Raw genomic sequence first — 15,335 nt, forward strand, 5'->3', positions numbered from 1 at the left:
ACTCTGTGCTCTGCAATCGTGGATGATAAGTGTGGGTCACCAGGATCAGCTCTCCTCTCGCATGTTCCGTAGGATCGATGCAGACTTCTTGCTAGATCAAACCAAGGCCTCTGATAGCCAGATGCAGGCGCTGTAACCGCCGCCACGAAAGGGGAGACATCTCCGGTTTTCACCGCCACAAAGGGGAAACCTCTCTACCAGTTCCTTTGTCTTCGGTCACAAGATGCACGCCAGTGACGTCATCAAGCGGCGCCAGCCAAAGACGCAAGTCGCGTCTAAATGAGTCACCGTTTAGGAGGTAAATGTCCCAAGAATGTCCCGAACCACAGAGTGATATGGATAATAGGCAAATAGCAATAAAAACCTCAATAGGTATATGAAGAATGCGCCCTCATTCAATCCAACGCGTTTCGTGTATTAAACACTTCGTCAGGGAATCGTTCTGGTAAATAGTGCTCCAATGACTGAGGTAACTAATCTAGATAAAACAAATAATACACATAATCTTGATTGAAGAACTTCCTCAAACAGGAATCTACAGGTATAGTGAGTGTTGGGATACACAGGTAAGCGCTAAGCAATAAGACACATATATAAAGTCCTGGTAGGTGCTGTAGATGAGAGATATAATAACTCCACTAAATCACTTTCAAGTAGGACTGCATCTCAAGCGCTGACATCCACCATGTGTATAAATTCCAATTACCAATTGAAAGGTAACTCACATGCAGTAGCCTGGTGTTCCTCCGTGGGCGTGCATCCCCTGGAATCTGTAGAATGGTGACCCCCGAACAGGGAAGGTGAAGCGGAGCACAGCCGTGCCAAGGAGGTGTCATTCAGGATAACAGCCGGCCGGGTAAAAACTTCTTTATTGAGTGAACAACAACATGGTGCAGAAAAGATAGCTCTTACGTGTTTCACGCCACAACTGGCGCTTCGTCAGAGAGTACAGAGTGTCGACTTGGTGCCCCTTCTTATAGCCCATATCTGCATACCAGAAATGACGCAGTAAGGCATCATCCACCCACGCGAAGGGATGCAGCAAAGCATTATATAATGCTGATTGGCTTAACTCCGTACTCCGGAAGTGATGTAACGGGGCAAGCCACGCTGGTGGATGTTTACTAACAACGCGTTACCATAGAGATGATGTAAATAGCGTCACCACAAGGTGGGAATGGACCAAAATTAACGTGGGTCACAAGAAGGGGCACGCATGTCATAATACCCCGCAGACAATAACAAAGACAGTCAATGCGGGAGTATAATAATGTAAAAACAAAATAAAAACAATGAACAATGTTCTGAAAAACTCTGTTGGTGTCTGGGGGTCCCCGGGTCATCACAGGTGTCTGGGGGCCCTCGGGTGGTTCCCACAGGGTTCTGGGTGTCCTCGGGTGCTCCATAGGGGTCCCTGGGGGCTCCATAGGGGTCCCCAGGTCCTCCCCACATGTGTCCGTGGGTCCTCAGGTGGTCTCCGTGGGTCCCCGCTGGCCTGTGGTACCATTCCTGTATTTAAAAAAACAAAAAGATGGCCTACATTTCAATAAATAAACCCTCCCCCCCACAAACACATACAGTTCAGTAATGGGCAAAATAACTACTTACCCCTGCCAATGTGAAAGGCGTCTTCGTCAGCTTACTGCAGGTCCATGTCCTCCATTGCCAGAAAGAATACATAGCAAAATAAATTGTAATGGCCCTAACCCCTTAATCACCTTAGCAGTTAATAACCGCAATAGTAATTAAGGGGTTAACCCACCCTGCCCCGCAACCCACCCGGGAGGCCTAACTACCCACCCCGGACCCACTATACTCACCCTGTACCCATTGGGTGGCATAGTTGTACATCATACCCATATAATATGGGCATGATAAGCCACTATAGCACTCAATGGGCACCATAATCAAAATACATGAATTCCCAAAAGATACAATAATAAAACATACACAAACACCTAAACACCCCAATTCAGTAAATAAAAACACTAGCCAACAAATGCAATTAATAAAAGCACTAGACAACACAACAATGAATTAAAGCTGCAGTTCAGTCTTTTTTTTTTTTTTTAATTAATTTTTTTACTTCAATAGTTTCATGTGGGCAATCACTAATTACCTAAAGACCTGTATAGCTGCCAGTCAATTCGTTCTACATGTATTGATCGGCAAAATTTGGCAAGATCTTTAGAGATTGCATATGTTTTTCTTCTGCTTCTGTCACTCAGTGGAAGCTCATGAATATTCATGAGCACTCCTGCACTGACATGTGCTAGAGGGAGGGCAGGGCTGACAAAGGGGTGTGCCAGGGCTTGTGACAGGACATGAAGGGGCAGTGCCTTAGCAAATGGTTGTTAAAATAGAATACAAGAAAATTGGTCTTTCAAAGTTGTTTTTTTAAAAACAGAAAATGCTAAAAGTATTTTTTCTTACTACAGAACTGATTTATTAAAAAAAACACACATGCAGGATATTGACTGAACTGCAGCTTTAATAGAACCAGTAACCAACAAAGCAATTAATTAATAAAACAACTAGGCAACAGAACCATTAAAAGCAGGACCCAACACAAGACATAATTAATTCAAAACGAAAATCAATCGCACAAAATATTAAAACTAAAGCAGCAAAATGACAAACAATTACATCCACATAATAAACCGGAAAAAAAAAATCACACTCAATACAAAGCAAGCAATTTAAAAAAAATGCATTGGCTAATAATGTATTGATCTGTACCCTAAAGGGGGGATTATCAGTCAATGGGCAATGAAAAACAATAAAAAAAACATATCCAATCGAAAAACCTGTAAAAAAAAAAATACATTTACATACATTCAATATTTTACTTACCTTTAGAAGAGTTGAACAACAACTTAGGAGAAAAGGACCCCTATAGTGAGAGCACTCAAGGATAGGTGATACTGGAAACTAATGGACCTGATGAAGAATCGTAACATGTAATGATGGGTAACTTAACAACAATTTTATTAGGAGAAATCCTCAAATAAAATAAGGTTTATATGGATAGCCCTCAATCTGAGGTGATCCTAAACAAATGGCGAAATTAAAATAAGGTAAGGGGATAGGAGAGGTAAGTCCTATTGATATGATAGGTGCTCCTAAAAGGCTTCGCTTGCCTCTGGTAAACCACAATGCTGATTACAAAGGTAAGTAGGACATGTATGGTAAGTATCAGTGCTGTGTATTGTTGCAACAAACAGACACTCGGTGAACGCTGTATGAACACCCACAATGTAGTAGTGAATCCAAGAGTCAAACAATGTCCTAGGACAAATGGGCACACATGTAGCTGGCAGCCAAGAACCTAAAACTAAATAATTATTCCAAGTCCAGTGCTGCGAGTCAGACAGGTTGGCAGGCAATAAGTGTCTGCCAAAGTGTCAGATGACAACGTCTTTTGCCCGGAATCCTGTCTAATGCTATACATACATATTCCCAACAACAATTGTGAACCAATATTGAGGTAATGAAGACATCGGAGCAGACAGCACATAAACACTGTATAGCTAGACAGTGTAGCAGACTGGATGTGTCTGCAAACAGTGTATCAAAGACCCTGCGTCTCATGTGCTGACACTTGGATTCAATTGTATCAGTAATCCTCTTAGCAAGTGTATCACTTATACCCTTTACCAAAAGACACGGACTGTGGGAGTCTGTGTACAAAACAAGTCCTTTACAATAAAAAGAATACTTATATTTTTCTGCGGTATGCGGTAGTGGCGGCCCAGAGGTCTCGGGGAGTCGTCACCTATAATGTCAGTACGTCTCTTGCCGACGTACGTTTCGCGGGAATGCTTTGTCGAGGCTCAACAAATGAGGTGTCACGGCCTTAAATATGGCATGTGACATTTGGTCGGGAAATGGTTCAACAGCCATCTGATTGGCTATTAAACCATGTACCTTTTTTTTTTTTTTCAATTAAGTCATTTAAAGGGAATGAAGCCAGCCAATCAGAATGGCTGTGCTTCATTTTCGTTTTAACATGACGTCACTAAATACAAGATGGGCGGCGTCACAGCCAATCAGTTTGTGGGAACTATTTCCCCAATCTGATTGGTTGTAGTAGACATAACTGAATATGCAACTCAATGATTTTATTCTGGGTAGTTAGGTGAATAATACTTAACTGAGAAAAGAATGCTGATTAAATACGTAAGTTATCAATTCATCAAGGTTAAATTACAAAGCTGTTAAAAAAAGAATATACTGTTATCCATATACTGTGTAATATCCAGTTTTTCAAGTCCCCCAAAATTGCTTAAACCTGATATAAGTCAATATTTCTCCAAAGCAGAAAACTAATAGAGAATGTTTCAAAAATAAATGTATTTGATCAGGATAAAAAGGAAAGTTAAAGCAATTTGAATTGATTCAGCACCTGATGACGTTAACTAAGATGAACATTGATAATGAGGAATTGCAGCTGCAGGTATCATACAAGTGCTTAATTAGTACTGTGTTGAAAGGTATGTGTCAAGTATTAACCACTACAATATTTTTTACTTCTTTTCCCCCCAGTAGTGCAGGAAAGGTTGAATTGTGGACCTTTCATCTCCTGCAAATTATTATTAAATTTGGCATCTTCCATATTTACTTTGCTCTTACATTGTAACTCCTCTTCATAGCTAATTGCAGCATGCATGTGTGGTTAATGTTTATATATGAAGCTATGAAGGAAATACCTCAAACCGCTCAGTAGCTCAATTCCAGGAATATTCAGGAACCACGGAATAGTCATTATCAGGGCCGCAGACAGCTTTCCCAGGGCCAAGGAATAACATCTTCCACTGGGCCCCCCACTCACGTGTTGGCGGCCTTGCGAGAACCCCCCCCCCATTTTCTCCTACACTCCCCCCTTCTCACACACCTCCTCGCTCTCACCCCCCTCTTACACTCCCCCGTCACCCTTTCTATATAGTTCTTGATTGGTGAAATTAGTGTACAAACATTTTGAAACCGCATTGGTTTCTTCTTCAAGTTTAAGGACATAACAACTGTAGGAGACTAGTGCAGAGGTATAACCAGGAAGACATATTGAGGGAAATAAACCTTGGCTTTTATTCAGCCCATAGCTTCAAACAATACAGCTTTAATAATAATAATAATAATAATAATAATAGCTTTAAGGCAGCATACAAATAAAACAGGCCTATCCCTTTGTAAAACTCTTATTGAAGTGCATGTGACGTTGTAATTACAATGTATGTTTTTCCAATCTGTGATTATCCATTACAGCTGCGTTTCATGTGTACAGGAGGGGCTATATTAATGAGCTTAACTCACAGTCCCAACTATCCCCCTTGAGAAAGGGCTCTTAGAGCCTGAAACGCGTAGGAGGTTGTGTGTTTTTTGTATTTTGTTTGTCCTTTTTCATTTTTATGTAGTTCAATTAAAGTATTTTAATTTTTCACTCCTGGGGAGCTGATAGTGCTTTTTGGACGCTGCAGTTTGTTTCCAATCCATTTTTCTACTTGCATTACCCCTCGATTGGAATAACGCGCTGAGTGAAGGAGGGTACGTTGTATGGGAGTCTATGTTTGCAATCAGAAGTTTCCGCGGATACAGCGGAGAGAGCGGAGCTGATACCGGATGGACCAGAAGTGATCACGTACACTACCGGCACTCGGGAGCTCCAGAGAGTTTGTGTGAGGAGACGCAGCTGAATTAGAGACAACCAACGCCGATGCTGCTTGCGAGACTGAGGCAGTGAAACTGGAGCGCTACAAGAGGGATTTATGGAGGTAAATACATTTTTGTCTCCAGTGCTTATATATCCCAGGTAGCGGTGTCCATTGGAGCTCCGTTTCTGCCACTTGCAGTCCCTGGTCACCTCTCCAAGCAACATATCCTGACACCCACGTGTTTATTTTCCCTCACAGTATTCCTCAGTCGTCCACATTACTTACAATTATTTTTATATTCTATGTCTCTCTGTTTTGAGCTTGTAGTAGCCGTACCACAGACAATACTATCCCTTTGTAAGGGCTGACTCACACTTCACAGTCTCTATCTGCAGGGCTGGAAGGCTAGGCCTCTTTCCAACCTTTGACCCCAAAGTCCAAAGAGGTCCCTGGTATCGGGGTGCTCTTTCCAGCAGTCTAGGGTCTGGGTTGGTGTTCCAGGTGATTCGTCTGACAGGTTCTAATGTCCACTGCGTCCTGGAAGGGAGGGTCTGGTTCCCTGTGATCTCTCTCTCTCTCTCTGACAGTACCACTTTCTTAGTGCTTAAGAGATCCCCTGCAGTTTATTCAGGGGGATTTTCTGCCTGACTGATGAGCCCCATTTAGATAAGAGTTAAGGCCCTATCACAGCAACCCACATCAAATCTGCTTCTTTCCAGGACCAATATGGCTACTAGAGCTTGAAAAGAAATGAGTACATGGGTATCTACAGTATTACACTTCTTTCCCTTAATATTGTAGTATACCTATGGTGATATGACCATAGAAGTTGTCCGTAACCTAGCATTGGTTCCAAAAATAAATATTCGTTTTTTTAGGAAACACTGTCGGGTATTTGCCTCTGGGTAATGGATAATATAATGGATGGGAGAATGTGTGTGGGTTATTAATTAGGGGATGACACAAATTACAGAACTGCATTGACTCAACTGCTCAGGTATTCAAGGCTTAGGGGCCTCTCAGGCATGTCAGAGCTAGCGCCAGAGTCCTGTACTGAGTAACAAGTTACATTACATATCAAGGCTTTGCTGTGTGGGAAATAGCAGTTACTTTTGGGTGCACTGAAAATATGGTCTCCGGAAATGTATGATCTGCATTATTGTTATGCGAGTACAAAAAGGCAAGCAGCCCTAAAACTAATTCCTGGGAATAAGTGTAGCCAAGTCCCCTTGGGCTACTAATTCTCTGGCCCCTCTAGCACTGTAAGTCTCAGTAAAGAGTGGGTAATGTTGGGAGCAAATCCTACAGGGCCTGGTTGTATTGTTATATGTGTGTTACCTAATAAAGTTCAGTAGACTGGTATTACAAGGGGGGCCTATGACTGATAGGAGGCCGGCTTACAAGCCACTCCCTTGGGAAGGAGGGATTTCTCGCTAGAGGTTTGAGTAAGGGTTCTGGGAGTTAGTTCTGTGCTGCCCTCCCTGATATGAGGATGCAGCAGTAAGTCTTTCCTGGATAGGAGTGGGCTGAGGCCTTGCCCTTTTAGGGGGAAGGTATGCTGAGGAGGGGTGCTCATGGCCTCAAGCCTGGGGTAATGCCTTCAGGGAATGGAACCTGTAATATCTGTGATGTACCCAATAAACCCCAGTTATACCCTCTCTGATGTGATCTCTGGAGTGTGAATACCTAGAAGAGTTGCCCTTTAGGTTCATCCTGGCTGCACCAGGGTGACTGGGTGGGTGGGTGACTGGGTGGGTGACTGACATTGATCGGGTGGATGCTGCTTCCTCTTTGCCAACCAGACGCTTCCCCCCCTGTCCCCTATCCCCGTGGCTGCTGCCCAGGAGGGGTGGGTGGTGCAGGGGGGTGGGGTGCATGGGGGGGCGCGGGAGGTAGGCTGAGGGGGGGGGAATTTCTCCCATGGCCCCTGGTTCCCGCGGCTGCTGCCTGAGGCAGGAGGCTGGCGCGGGGGGAGCTGGGTTGGCGGGCACGGGCTTACCACGGCGCTTCCCCTCCATCTCACGTTGGGAGCAGGCCCATAGGCAGCAAGCCGGACACCCTGCTTTCCCTGCGCATTCTCGTCGAGACCTTGGCTCCGCACATGCGTACGGTAATCGCCGGCATTTTTTTTCCTGATTCTTTTTTAAATTAAACGGGCACGGCCATGCAGGGTGCCCGGGTGGCTGGGTCCCCTGATTCACGGGGCCCGGGACACCAACCCTGGCAGACCCCCCTGTTGGCAGGCTTGTGCATGGGAGACCTATGTATAGGTCTGCAGTTCAGCAGTGATCTGGTTAATCTCAGCTTTGAAAAGGCTGGGTTAATTAACCAGGTCCCAGCTGCCTCATTAAAGGGCTTGAAAAACCCAGACTTCACTTGTGCCTGGTTCCTGTCTGAAAAAAAGAAGCACGCCCTGAAACTCTGGAGGTTGAACAGTTTGCCAAAAGTTCTGTTAAATGTGGACACTGGTCTTTGCTACAGTATATGTTTCTATGCTGGACTTGAACCGCCCTTGCTGGAAAAATGGCAAAGCCCTGCTGAGGACTGATCTTTACATTGTTTATATATATGCTGAACAAAAGCTGTGTTATTTTGCGTTCCGTGTTTTAAAGAAGAAGCCAACTCAGAACACCCATGTGTTGTTGCGTTCTCCCTGCAACATCTGTCTTTTATGGTTGAGCAATGTTTGAGGTTTTTAAATATATCACAGAAGAGTTAGGCAATATCGTGTGTGTGTGTGTTTTGTCACATTGGATGTAGCATTGGGTATCTTTGCCTGTTATGTCTTACATTGCTTACATTATTAAGCAAATAATATTACTAATATTGTGCTGCCACTGTGTACGTTTGGACATTATTTGTATGTTCTATTCTGAAAAACTTAAATAAAACAGTATTTTTCCTTGTTTTGTCAGTACCAGGCATCTTTATTCTAAGAGATTCACAAACTCATCCTGTTCTGTCCTGTTACTGAAGGATAAAACATTTGCAGAAGTTTACAAATTTGATGACTTCTGGAGATACTGTATGAAAGTTTGTCAAAAATTACCAAATTATTTAGCAATAAAGAATGGAGAATATACTGGTGAATTTTTAAATAAATGCAAATGTACTCCCTTTTTATGTGCAAAACAAATAGTCTTCTTTCCAACGTTTAGCCAATTTCTTAAAAACTAGGTTTGTATTTTCTGTGTACATAGCTCTGTGACTCCCTGTGCAATGTTTCTTTAGTAATTAACTATTTTTGAAGAAACGTTAACGAGTAGCAATTGTTTTAAAGGATCGTATTCTTAATTAGATGCAAATGAGTTAATTGTTAAACAAATCTAATTTATCTAGTATTGACTAAGCAGCGCTATGGTAAATGCAGGGAAACAATGTAATGTTACTTTAGTGATGGCTAAATTAAACATTAAAAATCAATTATCTGGGTATAAAATGAAGTGCCTTTGTAGCAATGTCTAAGATGGTGTCAGGGTCCGCCACCACGGTTGTTCGGCCTCTACCAGCATGGCCAACATCTGAGGTTGCTTTGCCTCCTCCTAGACAGATGAAACAAGGAAGTGACCACACATAGCCCTCAACCAAAATGGCCGTGATGACTTTGTATGCCCACCTCTAGGTGGAGACTGTAATTGGCTGCACCTGGGCCATGATTTAATAGGGAAATCATTTACTTTCAGCACGTATCCAAGCAAAAACTCTGATCCTTATGCTCCTGGACCCCACCTGGTATCCTGCCTGTGCTTTCTGTCCTGAACCTTCGCTTGACCTTGGATTTTGTTTGCCTCTCTGCTGCGCTGACCTTGGAACTGTGACCCTGAATATGCTGCTGCAGCCAGCCCTGACCTTGGAACTATGACCCCAAACTGCGGTGCCGCACTCCGTCCCGATCTGTGGCCTGTGACTCGGATAATCTCCTGATTAGGACTCCATATCCTGTCTCAGCCCTGTGGGTCGGCCACCTGGTTAGAGACGAGCACTGTCACAGATGGAGGTTGCAGAGGAGAGAGGAGAGACAGATGGTGAGGAGAAGAAAGACAGGAGATGATTTATTGTAAATAGTTTGATGTTATTTTCTCTGATTATTTTTTAATAAAACTCTTGTTCACAACTTCTGTCTCTTGGTAATTTTTGTTATGTAGACATTATTGCACACTCATACTCAATACAGTCAATATTATATGCCATATACAGTATTATAGTTTGCCATGAACTTCAGGACACATCTCTTGATGTGTTTGAGATTTCTATGATCCTTAATATATATCTTTGTATGACACTGGTTAAGTCCTATACTCCGTACAATCATGTGGGTACCACGTTAACCTTTGTTGCTTGTAGGTTATTTCTAGAAATAACGCTATGATAATCATGGACAATCTGGATGTGAGTAACGGCAGGTTTTACTATGACCTATTTATTGTAGCGTTATTTCCATGCGCTAACATTAATGGAGGTTTGCGGATCTGCCATGTTGGGTTAACGGCTCATTAGCATATGATTTGCATATGAGTAAACTAGACCTCCGTTAAAAGTTAGTGATCCGATATTTCTCTGGTTAACACAAGGGCATCGTAATGCTAATCACTTTTGTGGCTATGTGTTAAGACTATATATACGTTAAATGGGGGGAATGTCATGCTAAAACATTTCATGGATCTCCTGAGGATCTACCCTTAAGACGTAAAGGCACATTGCAACAAAATAATATATTTTTTAATAGGCATGAAGCATGGAGTCTTCAGAGCTGAACCACATTAATTTAAGCTCGGAGGTCCCCCTACTTGCCAAGATACTTACTGGATTAAGTACTGTGTTTAACTCATGGGAGTTTAAATCTCCCATGTCATGCGGGCCAATCGGAAAATGCGATGGATGATATGACATTTAAGCCTCCATATTCTTCAACAGCTGGGGCTGCTACTGGCAGCACCTACAATATGGAGATATTATTAAAGACAAAGAAAATGCACAACCTCACAAGGTGTATTATGTTATAATTGTAACAGGCTTTGTCCAGCCGTACCTGTTTCTCCCCACATAGCAGATACACTAGGTAAGCCCTGTTAAGATCCAGGCATTAGCAGGCTAATCTGTGGGCCCTTGACCCCCCCTTCTTGCTTCCCCAGAGAGTGAAGGAAGGTAGGTGGTGACTTATGGCCTGTGTACAGCCCCTTGTAGGTGGGTACAGTCCATGAGCTCGCCCCTTCCAGATATTTCTAAGGGTAGTAGGCTAAAGTTAGAGGGAGTCTTTCTCTCCCCCTGGGAGAAAGAGGATGTAGGAGAGACTTCCCCTCAGCCTTGAGAGGGTAAGGTTGTGTTCCTCCCTGCTTCTCCTGGAGTGAGGAGGTGGATGAAGAGTCCCTGTCTGATCCCTGGCAAGAGTGAAGGAGGGAGAAGAGATGGTGGGAACTATGCGTCTTCCCCATTGCACGGTAAGCCTGTTCACTTGGCTGGCTAGTCAAGACCACCTAGAGCAGTGGACGTAAAGCACCATCCAGAAGTCCTGGGGCGTATGCAGAGAAGTATGCTGCTAAGCTGATGAATGCTGTGAATAAAGATCCTGCAATTATATGTCAACCTATGGGGTCAGTCCCTGGGCTGAGAGAAGGTATGTGTGTAGTGGTGGGTGCTGACGCCTACACTGTGGAGCCATCAATACTGGAGGCGCTGATAACACCAAGATGAACCAGAATCCTGTAAGAGCAAGTCCTGTCCAGTCTCATAACATCAAGCAGACCACTAAGACCTCCTGCGAACCAACAGGTGAAGCACCAAACAGCAACGTAATGCACTCCTTTCCCATACACTGGCCTCTAAGTGAGTTTGGGGGTGGAGAAGGAGGGGAGAACACGGGTTACATAATAAATTACCATATATATAAAAAAAAGTATCATATGCACTGTATACAAAAATGAAATCAATAAGTCAATTAAAAAAATGCACATTTAGAATAGGACTAGAGACTCAGCCTGTTGGAGATGGTAAACACAATCTCACGTTTCTACAGTCAACCAACTAGTTGATCAATCTGCCATGCCCAGGCTCAAAGACACTGGAACCTGCAACGTGGCGAGTGATAATTGTCATGGCAGACCAGGCATTTACACCTTTTTACCAGGATCATACATAGAGCAAAACAGGTAAAGTGAAATAAATTGTGATTTATTTGCATAAATAGGCATACACACAATGGAACACAAACTATATACGAAAAGACACACTTACTGGGGAACTGGGGTAAAAAAAACTAGACTTTCCTAGCTACTGTGCACTCTAAAACAGAGTTTTACCTTGGCCGGGACTTGGCTCCAAATACATATGCCAACAAGGGACTTTGAATAGCTTTAAGTGTCTAGCAATTGAACATGTCAAATCCCATTTAAGAGGAGGTGACAAGATCAATGCTTTGTATAGGAGAGAAGCCTTTTGAATATTCCTACTAGATATACTCATTCCAAAAGGTTTAAATTCAGAATGGTATTTAAAACATTTCTTATAACAAGAAAGTTGGATATGTTGTGTATCCATGTTTAAAAATGGTATACAGTTCTCTCTCATGCTGGCAGTAAGCCTGGTAAATATACAGGATTGCCAGCATCAATCATGGAGGTTTGCCCTCACACCTTGGTGAGGTGTCATATGTACATCAGGGGAGTGGTAACATACCTTGTGTCCATTGTTAGTGACACAGGAGGTGGAGCTATTCCCTTTGTTATATGAGACACAGAACTGCCTAAAGTTAGTGTGTCAATTATGTAGGAACTGAGTGTTCGAGTTCTAGTTCAAGAGTGATTCTATAGTAAGCAGCAGTAAGGCTGGCAGGCCTAGATAGTGTGTCTACACTGTGACCAGGGACCTGGCACAGGTGGTGATCTCCCTGGGGGGAGAGGTGATCCAACTCCATTGGGAGGGCAGATTCTTCTGAAGGAGAGTGCTGTACAAGATGAGCGGCTAAGCTGTTTGCTGCGAGGGGCAGTCTGCCTGAACCATCAATTAAGATACCTGTGGACGGACGTTCACAGAGGTACGCAATTAGGAGGCTTTATAACGTGAAATTATAATAGGCTTTATTGTGCCTGTTCCTTTTCATCAGGAAAATTATCCAAATACAGGGGGGGGAACAAAGCTTCCATTCACTTGGGAGTAATTCTAGTGAAAACACTATGCAACCAATTCACATCTCCCTAGTCAAGCATTTCTCCCCAGCCCCAAACATAGCATGAAAATAAGCAGATACAGTATAAGCAGTCTCTTAATAATGAAAGTCTTATCTGTTTATCAGCTGTAGAGTAAGCTTCTCTGCTCTCCTGGAACCGCACTGAGCGTGCACAGAAAATCAGCATCCAGGTTTAGAAGTCTTATTTGGGCCTTGTGTCTTGAAAGCAGCTCTGTTAACTTTGGCAGAGCTCAAAACAAGTGCGTCTCCAAGTTCAGCTCAGGTGTCAGCTAAAGAGTTCTCACTTCCTGTTTGAACAGACAGGCTTTTGTAACCCATCTCAATCAGGCAGGTGGTGTTTAGTAATTAACTACCAGAAGTTAACCACCACACTGCTAGATTAAAGGCACATTACTGAACAGGGATAAGTCCCCTGTTACAATGCCCTTATGGGAAAGAACCCCCACGTGTGAGTGTGAAGTTACTCCACAGAGGAAGGCACCACAGAGGAGTTCCTTATCAGAACCATCTCGTTGCAGACGCAGAGATCTGATGAGGTGGAGGCGCTGCACTGTATGTAGGTAGGACTCTAGCACACTACCTCAGCTGCCTGTCTGGCTGACATTCCCCATAACACCATCAAGCGGGAGACTCAGGAGTCCTGTAGCGAACAGGTGCACCACAGACACATCCATGTAATGGAGACCGGCTAGACCACAGGGGCCAATCTGAGATTGGGTGGGTCAGGATGGGTCCAGAAAAACCGTTACATTTGGAGGCGCTGCTGAGATCTGTGTCAACAGGACAGGCTTTTTCTGGGCACACTGGGGAACAGGGAGAGTGTATGCTGCCTGTCAGTGCTGTGTTTGGGACGGAACCTAGGGGTAGTCAGGGGGCCTGATGGATTTGTCAGCTCACAGGGACGACCTAGGATCCTGGAAATAGTTAGGGGTCTGGAGACAGGGCTATAGCTGTTCTAGTCACCTTGAGGCAGCTAGTTCGTAGGATGCCTAAAGGGATAGCCTGTTAACGTGGTCAGGAATCCTGGAGAGGGTCTGCGCTAGGCTGACCAACAGTAGGTAGACGCCGCAGTACTGCATGGAGACGCCAGAGTACTCTAGCCCATTCCAGACCACTTACCACAGTCAGCACAGACTAGAGAGAGGAGAGACACAGCATATACTGAGAGAGTGAGCCTAGCCTGAGGTAGTGCAACACGAGTCAGACCTACATTAGGTACACAGGTGGTGCATCGGGCATTCTTTATTGCATCGGTATGGCAGCTGCCCCGCAGAGAGGAGCTCCATGTGTGATAAAAGAAGTATATACAGTGAAAAGATGACGACCGCAAGAATGAAGGATCCGCGCGGCGCGGAAAGTCCAAGATGGCGGAGGGAGGCAGAGGGAGGGAGCGCACGTGGTGTGCGTTCCACTGAAGAGCAAGCTACCGAAGTGACTTTGGTGAGCATGCTGTGGAGTGGCGCCAAGGCTGTGGCTGCGCCTTTTTGGTCCTGCTTAGGATCGCGGGGGGATACCCTGGAGGACAGTGTTGAGGACATTGTGGTAGTGTGCGGTGGAAATGGAGAATCTGCTTGCCAGACGGCGAGTGCTACACAAAAATCTACCTCAATTGCTATTGTGAGTGGCCGGGCAAACCAAGATAGCGGCTCCTGCATCCCTGGGAGACCGCGTGGGCTGAGTGCAGAAAATGCTGCAAATGCTAAAGTTGCAGAAAGTTGGCCGGGAGTGGCGCCAAAAGGAAAACCCCACCCTATTGGGGGGGAAAGGCGCGAAAGCTGTGGCCATGCCCTCATGGACAGTGACAAACTCAGCCCCAGTGCTGGGTTACCCCGTGAACTTGTGGGACCCTCCCCTAATCTCAACCAGGGGAAGTGGTTTCCAGTTGTGCCAAATGCGGGTGGAGCTGGCGGAGGGAGGAGCTATCAAACCAACCCCTGCACTTCAGTTACGAGGAGCCAGTGAACAGAGCAGACCACTACAAAAAGTGTCTCCTGTTATCAACATGGCTGGCAAAGCGAACGAAGAAACGGACATCTCCGCTCACCCCTACTCAGCCCAGGAGGCTTCCTGGTGCTCACGGTGGGTGGTAAAGAGACTGTCAAATGCCTGTTTATGCAGTGCAGGCTGCCAGGTGGTGGGGTCAGCACCACGTCCAGATGCCCTCAATGTGGCATCCATTACTTATGGGCCGTACAACCTTTTGTGCCCGGACAGACCGTGGAGGCGGGAGCGGACACAGCCATGCTGCAGGCTGAAGCCCTGTGTGCGGCCTGGAAGGAACCCATGGATCCCAGAGTATGGGGATCGCTCCTTATGATTAAAGCGGAGCCTGAGGAGAAAGGGACAGGGTACACGAGGTGAGAGCCGAGAACCTCACTAGCGGTCCCCGACGGGAGTGCCACTCCCTGAATCGGAGTTCAATTCTTCGGACGAGGAGCAAGCGACACCGACGACGGTGGTGATGCGCCTACCGGCGGACCACTACAGCCGTGCTGCAAAAGAAC

This window comes from Ascaphus truei, chromosome 3 (genome assembly GCF_040206685.1).
Source record: "Ascaphus truei isolate aAscTru1 chromosome 3, aAscTru1.hap1, whole genome shotgun sequence".
Lineage (NCBI taxonomy): Eukaryota > Metazoa > Chordata > Amphibia > Anura > Ascaphidae > Ascaphus > Ascaphus truei.